The following is a 14,901-nucleotide window of genomic DNA, read 5'->3' on the forward strand; positions in this document are numbered from 1 at the left end:
AAACCCTTTGTAGATTTAGAAACAAGATATATATCTATTTTTAATCCTTTACTTTTATTTCATGCCACAAAATCTTCATTAAAGCATTTTCAGACAAGAGCTAGCTTTTTTATTTTACAATTTCTTATTTCTTAAACATCAAGAAAATATCAAAACCATTGTTATTAAGTCTTCAATTAATTAATTAATTTTAGTCTTTAGTAAGACTCTTCTCTCCTAAGGCAGTCTGATAAATTGCTTAAATCTTTATATTCTTTGCACAGAGGAATAATAACTCTATTTGAAAAAAAAAATCTTCCAAATATTTTCAGAATTTTCAGCTTTTTGGAATATTGTGAAGCACTGTCTACACAGCTGAACGAAATAATAAGGGGCTTCCACCTTACCAGCTCTTTTAGAAGGAGAACCAATGGAAGAGTGTAAGTAAAAGAGGAAAAGAAGAAATTTATTTAACAGTTTACAAGAACAGATATAAAAAAATGTTACAGGAAGACTCTGGTTGTAAATATAAAGCCTTTCTAGAAAGGCATATGCTTTCTCTCTATTTGGAAGATTAATTACTATTTAAAAATGAACTTTTTCACTGACATGAGTAATGTAAAAATGAAGATAATTAAGAAAAGTTCATTACAGAACTCTATAATTTATGACAAAATATACCTTATCAAAGTGGAAACTCAATTTCTCTTTTAAAATGCTGCTAACTTTCTTTAGTCTTATATCAGAAAATAAATCATTTTATCATTATAAAAGTATTTTGCTTGTTATAAAGATTCTTATCACAAATATTTTAAAACCTTAGCAACAAATATAAGGGCAACTGACCAGAAGAACATAAAAATAAAAATGACCCTGTGTGTTCCTTGGAAAGGGAATTGTACTAAATGATTTTTTTCCATAAATCACACGCAATTAAAATACTAATGTTTTGCTTTAGATTTCCTACTTAATTTTTCTTGTAGCAGTCTGGCATTTCCACTATACTGTCACATTACACTACAGTACACATTAACCTGCTCTGCAAATTGGGAGACATGCAAATTTGTAGCCTTAACTACCACAGATTACAGTGTAAATTACAGCCATTATTTAAGACCATACTGAGCAGAACACAGAAGACCTAGGGAGTTTTAGAGGAAATTTCTTTTATTTTCTTTCAGTTGTTAATGGAATTACCTTTTTTCATTCCTAAATCTAATCTAATGCTTAATTCTGAAATTCAAAGGAGTACACATAGGATATCTTGCTAAACAAAGATACTTCTTTTTTACATCCTTAAAGGTGCAATTTAACAATTTTTGAACCTTGAACGATCATGATACAATCCTCAAACTAAAGAACACAGGAAAAGTCTAGAAGTACAAACTGTTCAGCATTTAAATTTTTTGTTTGCCTGACACTGTGTGTTGCTAGACAAGCTAACCTCATTTTGGACAATCTATATCAGAATTTATACAAACTATATCATATGTTAAACTCACTAAGTCCAGCACTAGTCCTCATTTTACCCTATGTGCCAAACAATGTTGAAATTAGTGTTGTGTGGCTCAGCTTCGCGAACGAAGACTTGGGAAGGGCTGTCCCCATGTGGGTGTGCCCTTCCAGCCTGCGCAGTGGATTTTAGGTGAGGCTCAGCGTGCGCAGAAGTGGCCCCACTGTTTCAGTCCTGAGGTTCATCTGCCACGGCCAAGCGAGCTTGGACAGTGCCAGTGAAGTCCTCAGCACTAGAACCTACAGCACCCGGCATTTCCCAGGAGGTCTCCCATCCAAGTACTAATCCGGGGCTGACCCTGCTTAGCTTCTGAGATCTGATGGGATCAGATGCCAGGGAGGCATTGAACTGCCTAATGTTGAAATTAACTTAAGGAGAAATCTGCCGTAGTTTCTTTTCCATTTCACTATGCCCATTCCTGTATGAGTTGCTCATTTTTTTCACTATTAAAAGTTTTTTCCTATAATTATGAATGTTAAACTCATTAAAATGATAGATCCAGCACTGTTAAGAAGTTTTAAGGACTGCCCAGCAAGTGGAAAATAAAAATTCTATATTTTTTAACTCTATCTAAAATGGTCATCAAAAAATCAGAATTCAAAAAATACATTACAAACAGAAAAATATGCTACTTTGAGCAATAATTACTTTAGGAAATAAATGATTATTCTGATATACTATGAAAATTAACTATAGGTAGAATTGTGAACTCTATAGAAATGTAATGTTCCATGTAACACCTGGTGGGTAAGGTCACCAAATCAGAATACAGGTCAATGCCATCAGGGTGGGTTTATTTTCTTGCAAATACAATAATTTCACTATTCACCTTCACCCATCTTTGACATATGTAGATTTAGAATAGATCATCACAAACCTCACTTTATCCTAGCAAAAAGTAGCTATGAGGCAAAGAGCATTCATTTGCAGAAAACATTCATAATCTGTCATTTCTGCATATTTTCATTCTACATCTTATATGTTTTGCTTTCTAAAATAATTTTGAGACCTTCTTTGCTTTTAACTTCTTGAACAGGAAGTGAACAGCAGGTGGAGAGTTACAGAACAATGTTCACACCACTTGATTTAGTCATCTAGATTAAGCACCTCATTTAAGAGTAGTTTCCACAGCACTTAGAGAAAAGCAGCATCTTTAGGGAGGGGTTCAGAACTGCTAACTGACATGAGTGCTAATGTCAGGAGATATTTATGAATATGCTCATCTTTTTCTTCTGAATCTGGCTGACTCTGTGATCCATTGTTCTTTTTTAATCACTTTAAAAATCAATGCTAAATTTCAATGATGCCACATCCTCTTGCAGATGATGCAACTATTCTTTTTTTACCCAACTCACTTAAATCACAGGCTCAGTCAAAATGCCTGTCTTCACATTTCTTCCTGGACAAAATGAGAATGCTATTACTCACAGTGTTAGAGGAGTTTAAATACTATCACCCACAATTCTGTACTGAGCAAAGATGATACTCTTAATGGCTGTGTGGTGAGCCATATCAAACCACCTACAGCTTTGTACTGAGCTAAATTGACACTACCTATAGTGCCATGACTACAACACTCCCTTTTCACAGTTGCACACAACATTAAGAGCAAACACTAGAAGCACAGGCACTCATCACAGGGCTCACACCCCAGTGGACATCAATGCTACAGGAACTGTTTAAGCACTGAGCTCGTGAGCTGTGTAAATAGTGGTGCTAAGATAAAAATATTAAAAAACTGCACAATCTCCTCACTCATCCAACACAGGACCACAGAAAAATTCCAATTAAAAACGGCTCTAATGGAGTATTTAACAAAATACTAGATAAAGCTTTTCTACTTCAATACATTACGGTTAATAAATCCAGCGAAGCAAACTAAAACCACTACTGAAGTGGCCTCAGTACATAGCACAGCTAGCCATGTTGAATGAAAGCCAAAATTGCAGGATATGTTCTTCTGTATGATCAACATTTTCACACTACTGCACATAATAGGAAAAACCTTCCTATTAAAGCAGTCCACTGAACAAAGCAGTTACCAGTCACAGTGCTGCATGGAGCTCAATAAACTGCCTCCCACTGACTTAGCACTGAACAGTGTAAGTATATATCATACTTACTGACAGGAGAGAAATTTATTTTTCACACTTTATTTTCATTTAGTTTAGGAAAGAGATTTAGCTACAGTACAGTTAAGAAATTGCTCTCACTGAACTGCTAGTAACAATTTAAGCAAAGGCAGTACAGACCTGACAAGTGCATCTTTAACTCTGGAACAGCAAGAGGTTCAATCATAGCTACATACATATGAAAGGTATTTATTAATTTTTTGATAAGATATGTGACCTCTCTACATCAGTGAGCTTGCCTGCCTTGTGGACACACTAACAAATTTTATTTTTATATAATTTAATAATTTTTCCAAATGACAATCAGGTTCTCAACACAGAAGTTGAGAATTACATTTTTGTGGTGACTCCAAAAAGGACCTATGTTTTCAAATGGTAAGAAAACCTTTTATATGATCAACCAATGAAAAACTAGAAGAATACCCAAATAATTTTTTTTAGCACATGAAGACTTCTTCAAGTATGAAATAAGCAACAAGTATTAACTTCATATTGGTTAAGACTTCTGTGAGTTTAACATACTGCCACTAATCTGAGGAGAAATTACAAAAGATAGTTAACACCTAGAGAAAAGCACAGAATATTTGCAAGGAAACAAGTTATCTTATCACTACCTCTAACACTGATAATTATCAGATATAGAGTAGCTATGAACGTTAGCTGTGCAAGGAAAATCATATCATTGCTGAAACTTTATGACATTAATAAGTACATGACTTTTTGTTTCAGCACAGCAATGAGTTTAGCTACCTGGAACGTTTCTGAAGGTGTTTTATACACATTTTGATTTTTTTTCCCCAAAAGTAAACAATTACTTATGTCTTTTATATCTAAATCTTTTTAGTCCAGGATGTCAATTTGATTTCTCCTATATAATTTTGGTGATGTTACTTGCTATATCAATATTTTGCATTTGATAGAGCAAGGGGGTGCTATTTACCCTAAATGTGTGGTCTGCGGTTTGTCAATTAATCTCTTCTTATCACCAAGTATATTTGACCATACTAAGCAAAAACAGAAGAGATCCTCATGCACACTTGGCAATGCACTCCTTGAAGAGTCTTGACTGGAAGTTTTAACCACAGAAAAGTAAACTCTGGAAGACCCAAGGACATAGGGAACTTTTCCAATAGTATATTTGCTATTTAATGTTGGAATCAAGCAATGAAGAATAAATCCATAAAACTTCCTTTCAGCTGTTTTTGTTTCTGTTGTTTTTTGTTTGTGTTGTTTTACTTTGTTGTTTTTTCTGTAACATCTTAATGTACAGTGTTGTATTCCTTAGAGTTAAAAGCTAAGGTGCTATTGCTTGAAATACGGCTGGACATAAACCAACAATTTGGTTGTTCTTTTATCTTGCTTATATGGTTGTAGGAAAGTAAAGCCAGAAAAATTGCTGAACACATCTAGCCTGATAATTTTATATCACATAAAGAAACGTTTGACCAGTCCTATGAAAGTGATCATTACAAGGCTTGCTGTGCTCTCAACGAACCCCTAAGGGGAAGGTGGAAGGTGTGTGTGGGGAAAGCACAGAGATTAATGCAACCCAAAAATTGTCTAGAAGGCAAGCCAGTGTTAATCTCTTTCAACACAGGTGGGCACACAAACACACACATACACACACATTGACTTGCATTCTCCATAGAATTTCTATTAGAAACTTGATAAAGCATTTAATTTTTAAAGTTATTTAAGTTTGCTTTCTGACTTTAAGCACTGTCATGGCTGTCAGCTCTCCTGATAGAGCTGTTACAATATTGTTAACCTCATTACTAGAAAAATATTTCTAATTTCAAAGTTGAATTTGTCATACTTTCAAAGGTTTCACTGCCTTTTTATTGCATTCCTATTAGAAAAGGCCAGATCAATGCTTAAGAAACATGTGCTAGCCTCTGACTTTTTGAAATGAAGTGAATAACTTATTTTATTATGTATTTTGTTATATTGTTACTGATGCTTTGAAATTCAAAATTTTTCTGTATTATGAGCTAACTACTTGTACATCTTTGGCACTGGAGGAAAGGGAAAACTGACTCAGTTGCTTATTAAGACCAAGTGTTACTGTTTTTGTTACTTGTGATCATGAGAAGTGGTCACCTAGGAGCACACTTAAGGAAAATTATAATCACTTCATAGAATTAATTACTTTTGCTAGTAAACCTATTACAAATATTGCTACAAAAACCTTCTCACTGCTGCAATATGCAGCACAACAGCTGAATTGCCAGTAATAAGAATGAAAGGAGCAGAGGTTCCTGGGGGTGAGGGCTTCAGGTGAAGTATCACCCACTGCAGTAATTGAAAAATAATATGACATGGAATATCTGGGAAAAAAGTAAGAACTATTTTCAACAATTTGTTGGCTTGCAGTAAGAATCAGGCTTTATGAATGAAACCAGCAGATCTCAAGTACTGCTTTGAGCGGGCAGATCTCATTTTCCTTGAGCTGCATAGAGCGGAAAGGCTGTCCCCCACAGTTTGGTTCAGCTGAACTTTTGGCTGAAGACAAACTTTTCACATGTAGCTGAGAGACAGATTTGATTGTTTTTCTAGTGATTATGCTAAGTTAGTCTCTACACAGACTCTATGACCTTGTTTACAGTGGCTACAAATGATAAAGTTACTCTGGGGTAAAAAAAAAAAAAACAAAAACAAAAGAAACAACATTTATCAAACAGAACAGACTGATTGTCCTAGCAACCAAAGTGCTCTATTAAATATTAACTGTGTGAGTCTCTTTTAGTCATGAGAGAGATGTATTACATTGCCACATATAGTACCTAACTGGAGGTGCTGGATGTAAACAAAGTTCCTGAATACGCTTACTAGCAAGTAATACAGTTCACAATACGCTGTTATTGCTAAAGATATGTGAAGCCAGAAAGATGCCTGGGGTCAGGGTTCTGTTCCCATCACTCCATGCCAGAAGCCTTTGTCCTAATGTGCCTGACTATGCTGAGCTTTCCCACAGCCAGGATGAGAAAAGAACATGATGAAGTAGCATTCACATGTATCCATACTCTGATCACTTCTCATTTACCCAACACTCACAAATGTTAACTTCTCCTCATTCAAGTATTTAATTATTATTTTGGGATAGTTTTGTAGATATAGTGTATACATCACCTTAGAGTGAAAGACTTTTTTTTTCAAATTGTTATGAGTATTTAATGTCTGTTCAGAAATAAGCTTTCCTTCTATGTTCTTTAATCACAAAAAAATGCAAACAAAACCCAAACAAACCAACCAAACAAAAAAACCCAAAACAAACAAACCAACTTGAAAGAGGTCTAACTTCATATGCTTAATGTTCGAAATTAGTGTGTTTTAGTGCAGAATTCCAGAAAGTCGTTCAGATGTAGATGAGTTTAGATGCCTTTTACAAGTCCCTATCACTGTCCATTCTCAATATATAGGGAGGAAACTAATTATTTCTTAACTGTGACATTTCAGTTTAAACATACAAGGTAAATAAGATGAACCTGGGCCTGAATGGTTGCTGTTTTGTCCAGCTCCTTGTGACTGCTTAACAGCAGATTTCTCCCTATTAGCAGGACTTTTAAAATATGCTTTTGTAACTTTATTAAAATAGTTTTACGACTAGCCCATTATCTTTCTATTAGCCCTTAAAAGTAAACAGGCAGCTTGAAATCTCCATGAATTAAAAAAAATGATGCAAAACCTCAAGTAAAACAGAACGACACACTCCTTACTGTAGTCTGGTATAAGTACTAGGTTACATCAGTGCTACAGACATGGACCAAACTCAAATGTGGGAGTTTTGAAGTTAAATGAGATTTAGTCTTTAATATTTTGACCACAGAGTTGGAGAGGGATGACTAAAAGCTTTAATCAAAGCCATTATAAAGTGGTAATACTGATTGACATTTCCACTTCAGATCAAGATGAGACACCAGGAGTACAATGTTGGGACTTAATCCCAGTGGCACATCATCTTCAGTGCAATTCAAAAAACATGAAGAGAAGTAGTAGAGGCACTATCTCATTGTGTAATTTTGACACGAATAGGTATTTCTGTGTAAAGTCCAAGATGGAATGGGAAAATAATTATCTTAACCAAAAAACATCATAATCATTGTATTTTTTATAATTCTATCAGTAAATCACATATGATTTAGTACCATATCTCATGAAATAGAAAATATTCTAAAAGTATCAGACTGCAATAGGATCACTCTAAACAGTTTGTTAGTTTAAGACTTATTCATCAACTAAGGCAGAATACAAAAATGAGGACAGATGTGAAGGGCAAAGTTTCTCTAGATTTGCAGTGACATTAGAATGACTGGAATCTCTTTTTCAGTGGGCATCGCAATTTTTTTCTGGAGGAAGTTTTGTCATTCCAGTTCCAAACTACAGATAATCTAAGTACCAATTTGTTAGATTCATGGTTGATAAGAATTTGTTAGGAGGTAGGAACTTTTTAAGGAACAAACTTAAGTGTATTTAACTGAGAAAGTATTGTTATGGTAGGTAATTAAAATATGTTCCAGTATGCCATTGATATGAGTGGATGTGTTACAACAGTTGTTTCATGAAATATCAAGCAGTAGTTTAATTCTTCTGTACATGATAATGTTTTTATTCTGATTCAAACTATTGCTCACAATTACTATGATCTTAGCCCTGAAAAGGTCTACCATAGCAATTCTAACATGCTAAAAGAAAGGCATCTGGTAGTTGCCTATCAACGGATTGAAAATAGCCACCGATACGGTGGAGAGGTTTCTGCTTCCAGGAGCAAGGCTAGGAAAGCGACAAGCAGGGCTCCCTCGGATCAGGCCGCTTAGAAGCGAGGGTCGGCTCCTCCCGCCCCCGGCCCGGCGACCGCCCCGAACGGAACAAGTCCGCACTTGCCACGAGTCCATGAGGAAAAGCCAAGTTTATTGCCGCGCGCTAGCTTTTGAGGAGAGCATGGGCATTCCCCGGATGTAGGCGGGGAAGAGGGGCGGAGATGGGGAGGAGTAGCGCACTTCATTGGGTGCATGCAAACGAAGGGAAGGAGGGAGGGGAGGAGCGGCACAAGGACCAATGGGAGAATGAGATGGGCGGGGAAAGTCTACCGTAGGGCTTCCGGCACTCCGAGGCAGGGACAGCCCCCACCCGGGCTCCAGCGGCGCTCGTGGGCGGCCCCGCCGGCAACCGCCCCCATGGCCGGGTCGCGCCAGGACAGGGGGTGCGACCCAGAGGGTTTTGTGGGAAGAGGAAACTTGGATAAGGAACAACTAAGGGAAAAATAACTAGGGTAGCCACATTAAGGGTATAACATTTAGACTGGGGAAACATCAATATAGGGTATGAACTTATTAGAGTCCTTATAAATCTCTCGCAGAGCTTCCATATTCGGGGAGCCAGGTTCCTGGATTTCGGCGTCCTCATCTATCCATCTCTTGTAGTATTTTTGCCACTGTATAAACCCCAGGTCTCCTCAGGCAGTTGCCTAACAACTAGTATTCTGCAAGTTGAAGCAGTATGTATCAGCATGTAAGAATATCATTACATAGCCCCATCAAGCTATAAAGTCCTAAATAATTAATTCCAGAAATTCTTAAACACGGAAAAAAACCAAACCAAACCAAAACACCAACCCAGACATGCAAGCAAGCAGAAGGATTTATCTTAAAAATACTTTCTTATATCCATACTCACAGTGCCTCTTTTCATGCCTGTAACTTTTCCTATCCTTAAGACTTCTTAACATCAAACATGTTTCAGGATTCTGGGAGTAGTAAATCATTTTTCACATTGCATTCTTCTTCTGAGTTAACAATTACAGAAAGTGCAAGATTAAGCAGATAAGTGGGGTTTTTTTTCTAATTCAATTAAGCACTAGATCCAGAAGTGAGGTTGGACAGCAATCTACCCTGGATTTCTTGCTTTGCACTGTCTGTAAATATAATACCTCAGGATAAGCAGTAGAAGGTTCAAGTGTGTTCTCTCATTTTCCATTTTTAGTTGGAAGACAGAACATTAAAGTCCCCTGGCACTAGTACTTATCTACAGCTCTGTCTCCCAACTTTCATGCTCAGCTACAAAGGTGATAAAGGTGCATGGTATTTGCTATACCATCATCAATGCAGGACCAGCACATGGGGGGATGCTGAGTAATTGTATAAGCTTATCAGTGATAAACACTGGTCATTCATGTGTTCATCATTCATTTGGCAGAGAAGCAACATCTCATATATTGTCCGCTTTGCATTGGGAATGACATTTTCTGAAAAGGGGAAGCATAAAACCGAGAAATAGTCCTGGCACTCTGAGGGGTATGAATATTTATGTGGTTTGGTTAACAATTTTATGAACCTTTGGCTATGAATTTTTTTCTGGCAGTGGCTTCTGTAATTCTGAAAGTCACATATTAAGCAGGTTTGAGATGTGTTTTGGAAGCCTGTAAATGCAAATGGTAGAGACAATTCCTAAAAGCCTCCAACTAGCCAGATGGAGAGGGATGGACCTCATAAAAGATAGGAAGCACCTCAGATTGCTGCCAGTTGTAGGTCAAAACTAGACAGGACACTTGTGTTCATTCCACATATGCTCTCTTACTTAAGAGCATTTTTTAAAGTCTCCATTAATATCTATTCTGGCAAACAACTGTTCAGAAAAAGTCATGCTGGTTTTAACTTTGAGCACCATACTGAGGGATACAGAGAAAAGCCTGGTATTTAGGGAGTTTTGGCTTGGTAGTGAGAATATTTTAGATGAAAAGAAATGAATGGTACATAGAGATGAGGTTTAAGGACAAATGTTTACCCACTTGATGCTATGAACAGTGACTGCTGGGTCTCAGAGGTTTTGTCTCTATCTTACAAAGCCTTGCTACTTTCATTATACCCATAATTTTATTGATGCCATGAATTATAAAGACTTACAGAGAAAATGAGTCTCACTTTGACCTGATTAACATGCAGTGGGTAATAATATAGAAGTAGATAAATGAGAAGGGGGACAAAAAGGCATATGAAATATGTGTTAGATTAAAACAGAATTAACACTCTACAAATACCATTCGCTCTATTACACAACCTGAAGCGTATATTTAAATTTTGAAGCATGTTATCACAGGCACCAATAATTATTAAAAGGAATGACAGGAGACCTAGTCTCAAGCTAGCTTTTTTACATCTGTACAGAAAATACACAGTCTTATTTTTTCTATTTACAATGAGCTGATAATCTGATGTAATTTCGTTTTGTTTTTAAAAATACTTCTCTTTCTGAAACAGAAAAACACATAGCTGTTTGTCTCATGCCAAGGTTAGGGAGTGCTCTTTTAAAGCAATACCTTTCAGCACTATTCAATTCCAGCTTCTCTGAGAAATAAGTACAAGAAAACCTTAGCAAACCTAAACAAAAAAAAAAAAAAGGGTTCTCTGCTTAGCTGTTCCTAGTGTGAACAAAAAATAAATAGCCTTTACTATATACATTAAAGCGGACTGTAAAGTGAATAGGGGGAACCGAGACATTAAAACCCCAGAAATATACCTGCTGGCAGGATAGATACTCTTTCCAGAAGATTTATGACAAGGAGATTAGAGCTTGTTTCACTGAAGGAGACTTGGTGTGTAAGAAACCCCTTTTTTTCAGATAGTTGGATGTTCCTCCTCTTGCATTACAGAAGAGGCTCAGAGTCTCACTCTCTGGTACAAATAAACCCTCACAGTGTTATGGGCCTTCAGGCTGAGCCTGGAGGGAGGGCAGAGAAAATAAAAAGCCTTGAAGGAGAACAGGAGGTGTGTTTTTTTTCAGGACTAGTCCTTTTGCAGCACTGAGGCAGTTTTTTTCCGTTGTAAACCTATCTTTCTTGATTTTTGGAATGAACTCTCCTGAACTTCCACTGTCTGGCGTTTTTGGAGGTACCTGCATATTATCTTATTTCACAACACTAGACTAAATTCTGATGAACTTGGATTAAATCTAAGCTGGATATCTCTGAATTCACCTTGGGTATGATTCTAAGTGAATCAGATTCAAAAAACTACTCTGAATTTCAGATTAACAGGTCCTCCATGGCAACTTGTTCTCTGACAGCTTGACGTCTTTGCTTTCTTAGGGAGCCAAAAAAAAAAATCCCCACCAAAAGCCCAAAACCTTCCAAAACCCCAAGTTTTTTCCCAACTGTCAGATCAGAAGTGAGGCAGTGCCCAGGTCTAAAATGACAGCTTAATTCTTCTTCAACTCCAATTTGGCTTGAGGGGCAGTACTACACCACAAGAAAAGAAGGAACATATTATCAACCTTAAGACCTTCTTTTCATCTATTAATTATCAAGATTTCATAGATGTGAGTCTTTTGAGAATTTAAGTGTATAACTGTGAGCTGTACTCCCAGACTGCCTTTTCCTTATGCTAAAATAAACTTGAGTTATAATTCAATGCTCAGTCTTGTGCTTAAAAAATAATTTTTTTTCCTCCAGTCAAATATTATTTTCCACATAGCTTAAGCACATTTTTTCATGCATTCATGCATAACGAAGATCCAAAATGCCAGGGATGGTTTAAGACAAATATGATATAAAAAGGGATCAACACAAACTGGAGAGGTCATCTATTCTCTTCTTGGATGATTTCCCTCACCATTGCAAAATCAATACAACAGTGCATTACTCTTTCAAACACTGCCTGCTGCTAAGAGTGATCCCATGATCTGATGATTTAATAGATAAGTAAGCACTGAATTTTAACACAGAATCAAACTAACAGAAATTGAACTATATCTTTCTGGAGACCATTGATATCTCTTGCTCTACTGTTAAGAATTGTGCATTCAGGCATCAAACTTACTAGGCTGCCTTGAAGTGCATCAGCTGTAGGAATGAACTATTTCCAGTTGTAAATGTTCTAATCAGTGCTGTAATATAAAAGTATCTCCAAATGAGGATGATGTAATCAAATGTGAAAGGTAGGAAGACAGTAAATTACTAGTTACACTGATGATCTAATTGAAATAACTTTGAATCAAATGTTGTTATATTTTGTTAAATTATGGCTCTGATAGCATTAAATTTACTAATGGACAATTATTAATGAAATAATTACAAAGTTATCTTTGTGCTTGAGAAAAATGTATGTGTTATCACATTATATGTGATAACGTGAAAACAAGCATTGAAGTTAAAATTATTTCTTACAGAAGTTAAATCTGCTGCAGTAACATGAAATAAAACTTCAAAAATCCTAAAGAATCACAAATTGAAATTAAATGTAAAAAGAGAAATGCTTTAGAAACCATCAGATATGAATAAAAAATTTAAAGATGAGAGGAATGGTCAGTTTTAAATATGATACTGAATGACTGGCAAGAGTTTTCAGGACATTATCCAATTTAAATAGAATACTTTGTAAATCCTGACTTTCAGGTTAACTTCCAAAGTAGTTATGTATTTTAATGCTGTATTAGTCGCTGTGAATGCTTTTAAGTCTTTGCAAGATATTATTTTAACTTATGTACCTAAACAATTCTTGTGACTAACAGCTGAAACTCATTCCTGTATATGCAATTTAAGGATATAGAATTGCTGGTAAATGATATGAGTCTCTCAAATTTTGGAGCATATTATTGTGTTGTACAGAGTTTGATAAATCTATTTGGAGCAAACAGGTGCTCCCTCTCTAACAGCAATTGAGGCTAAAGAGATATTAGCTATGTGAAACCAACTGCAGTCCCAGGTACACTAATTTCACAGTATAATACCTTCTGCTACACCTTGAATTTTAACTCTTAAAGATTTCAGTGTAGAAGACATAAACCTTAAGAATAAATTCTAGATTTAAACTTCTGAAAAGCTTCAAAATTTTACATCAAAGTTCTTGGAATTTGTAGCAATAAAAAAAAATGCAGTAATAGGTGGTGATTGTAAGGCACCATTATTAGACTCACAAAAATATAAATGTTACTAAAATTGACAATGTGTCTGACTATCCAAAACAAATTAAAAAAATCCCCTGTCAAAAAGTAATGGATTTAGATAACACAAGATAATGAAGCTACATGAGTAATACCAGATTAGATTAGACCATTTCGTGTGTGCATCCAAAGCACGTACATTGATATCCAGGGGCATTTTCCATTATTAAATTCCTCAGTCCAATATCACAGTATTATTACAAATCAAAATATTTTATTTCATTAACTTTTACTAAATTTTACCTTGTGATGACACAAAACCAATAAGTTTTGGAAGAGTGTGTGAAAAGAATATCTCAGTAACTGTTGAGAGGCGTTATAAGGGACAATAAGAAAACAGGACAGCCAAAATAAATTGATTGGAAACAATATGCTATCAAATCAAAAAAATTCTCATATGAGAAGCTTAAATGATTATTGGTGAACTCATTTTATTACTTGCAAAGGTAAAGACAGCTAAGGTAATGCCATATGAAAAACCTGCAAAAGATATACACTTACTACACATGTAATAGTTTGGGTTAACAAAAAAGGTTATTGTCTTTTCAAAGGAGATATGCAGTTGTCCCCTCTTTAAAACGTTATTTAGGTACAAATTAAAGGCACATGGACAGCACTTGTAAAGATCTGAATCTAAATCTACAATTTTGCCACTTGGTGTAGAGGCCCAGAGAAGCTCACTTAGTCACATCCCCATCCACCCTTAAGCCACAGTATGGTCTGATAAATGCTCATTAGACCTCAGCCTTTGCAAACTGCACCTGGACTAAGCCCCTCTCCAGCTTATCAGAAACACTGTCTATTCCCAGGAACTAGTGTTGTCTAATGAGCACCTGTTTTTTAACAAGTAGTCTTGGAAACTTAATTTTCTTGCCTGAATAACAATCCAAGTGAAATACATTTCTGTTGCTGAAACTTTAAAGACAGTTACTGAGTTGAATTGCAGCCAGGATGGAAAACAACTACGACTAAAGCCCACTGTCTTGCAACTGAGACCCTTTGAGCAATCAGTTATGAGGGGTTGATGTGAACCAAAGCCCACTCTCTAATGACCTGTAAACAATGGTCCAAAGTAAGATCCTGTTGAGCTCTCAATTCCCAGATGACAAGCAGCCAATGTGTATGTCTCAAACACCAATAACCAGATGGCTGTGAGGCTAACTAAAGACTGCTAGCAATAATTGACAGGAGTTGTTGGTAATAACCAAGGACTATTGGCATTAAAACAACATGAGAAAGATCAAGATTTGGCTGGAGAAGGGGAGTCAGGTGGACATAAGGCTGACTTTTTCTGTGGGAAAGCACCACAACACAGTACAGTGCAAGCACAGGAATGATTGGCAG

At 36.1% G+C, this 14,901-nt stretch overlaps 1 protein-coding gene across 2 annotated transcripts in view; it reads right to left on the minus strand.

Moving 5' to 3' along the window:
• CNTN5 (contactin 5) overlaps positions 1-14,901 on the minus strand; it is a 619,546-nt gene that overhangs the window by 307,152 nt on the left and 297,493 nt on the right. The gene's annotated exons all lie outside the window — the stretch shown is intronic.

Source organism: Pithys albifrons, chromosome 1 (assembly GCF_047495875.1).
Source record: "Pithys albifrons albifrons isolate INPA30051 chromosome 1, PitAlb_v1, whole genome shotgun sequence".
NCBI classification, from domain to species: Eukaryota; Metazoa; Chordata; class Aves; order Passeriformes; family Thamnophilidae; genus Pithys; species Pithys albifrons.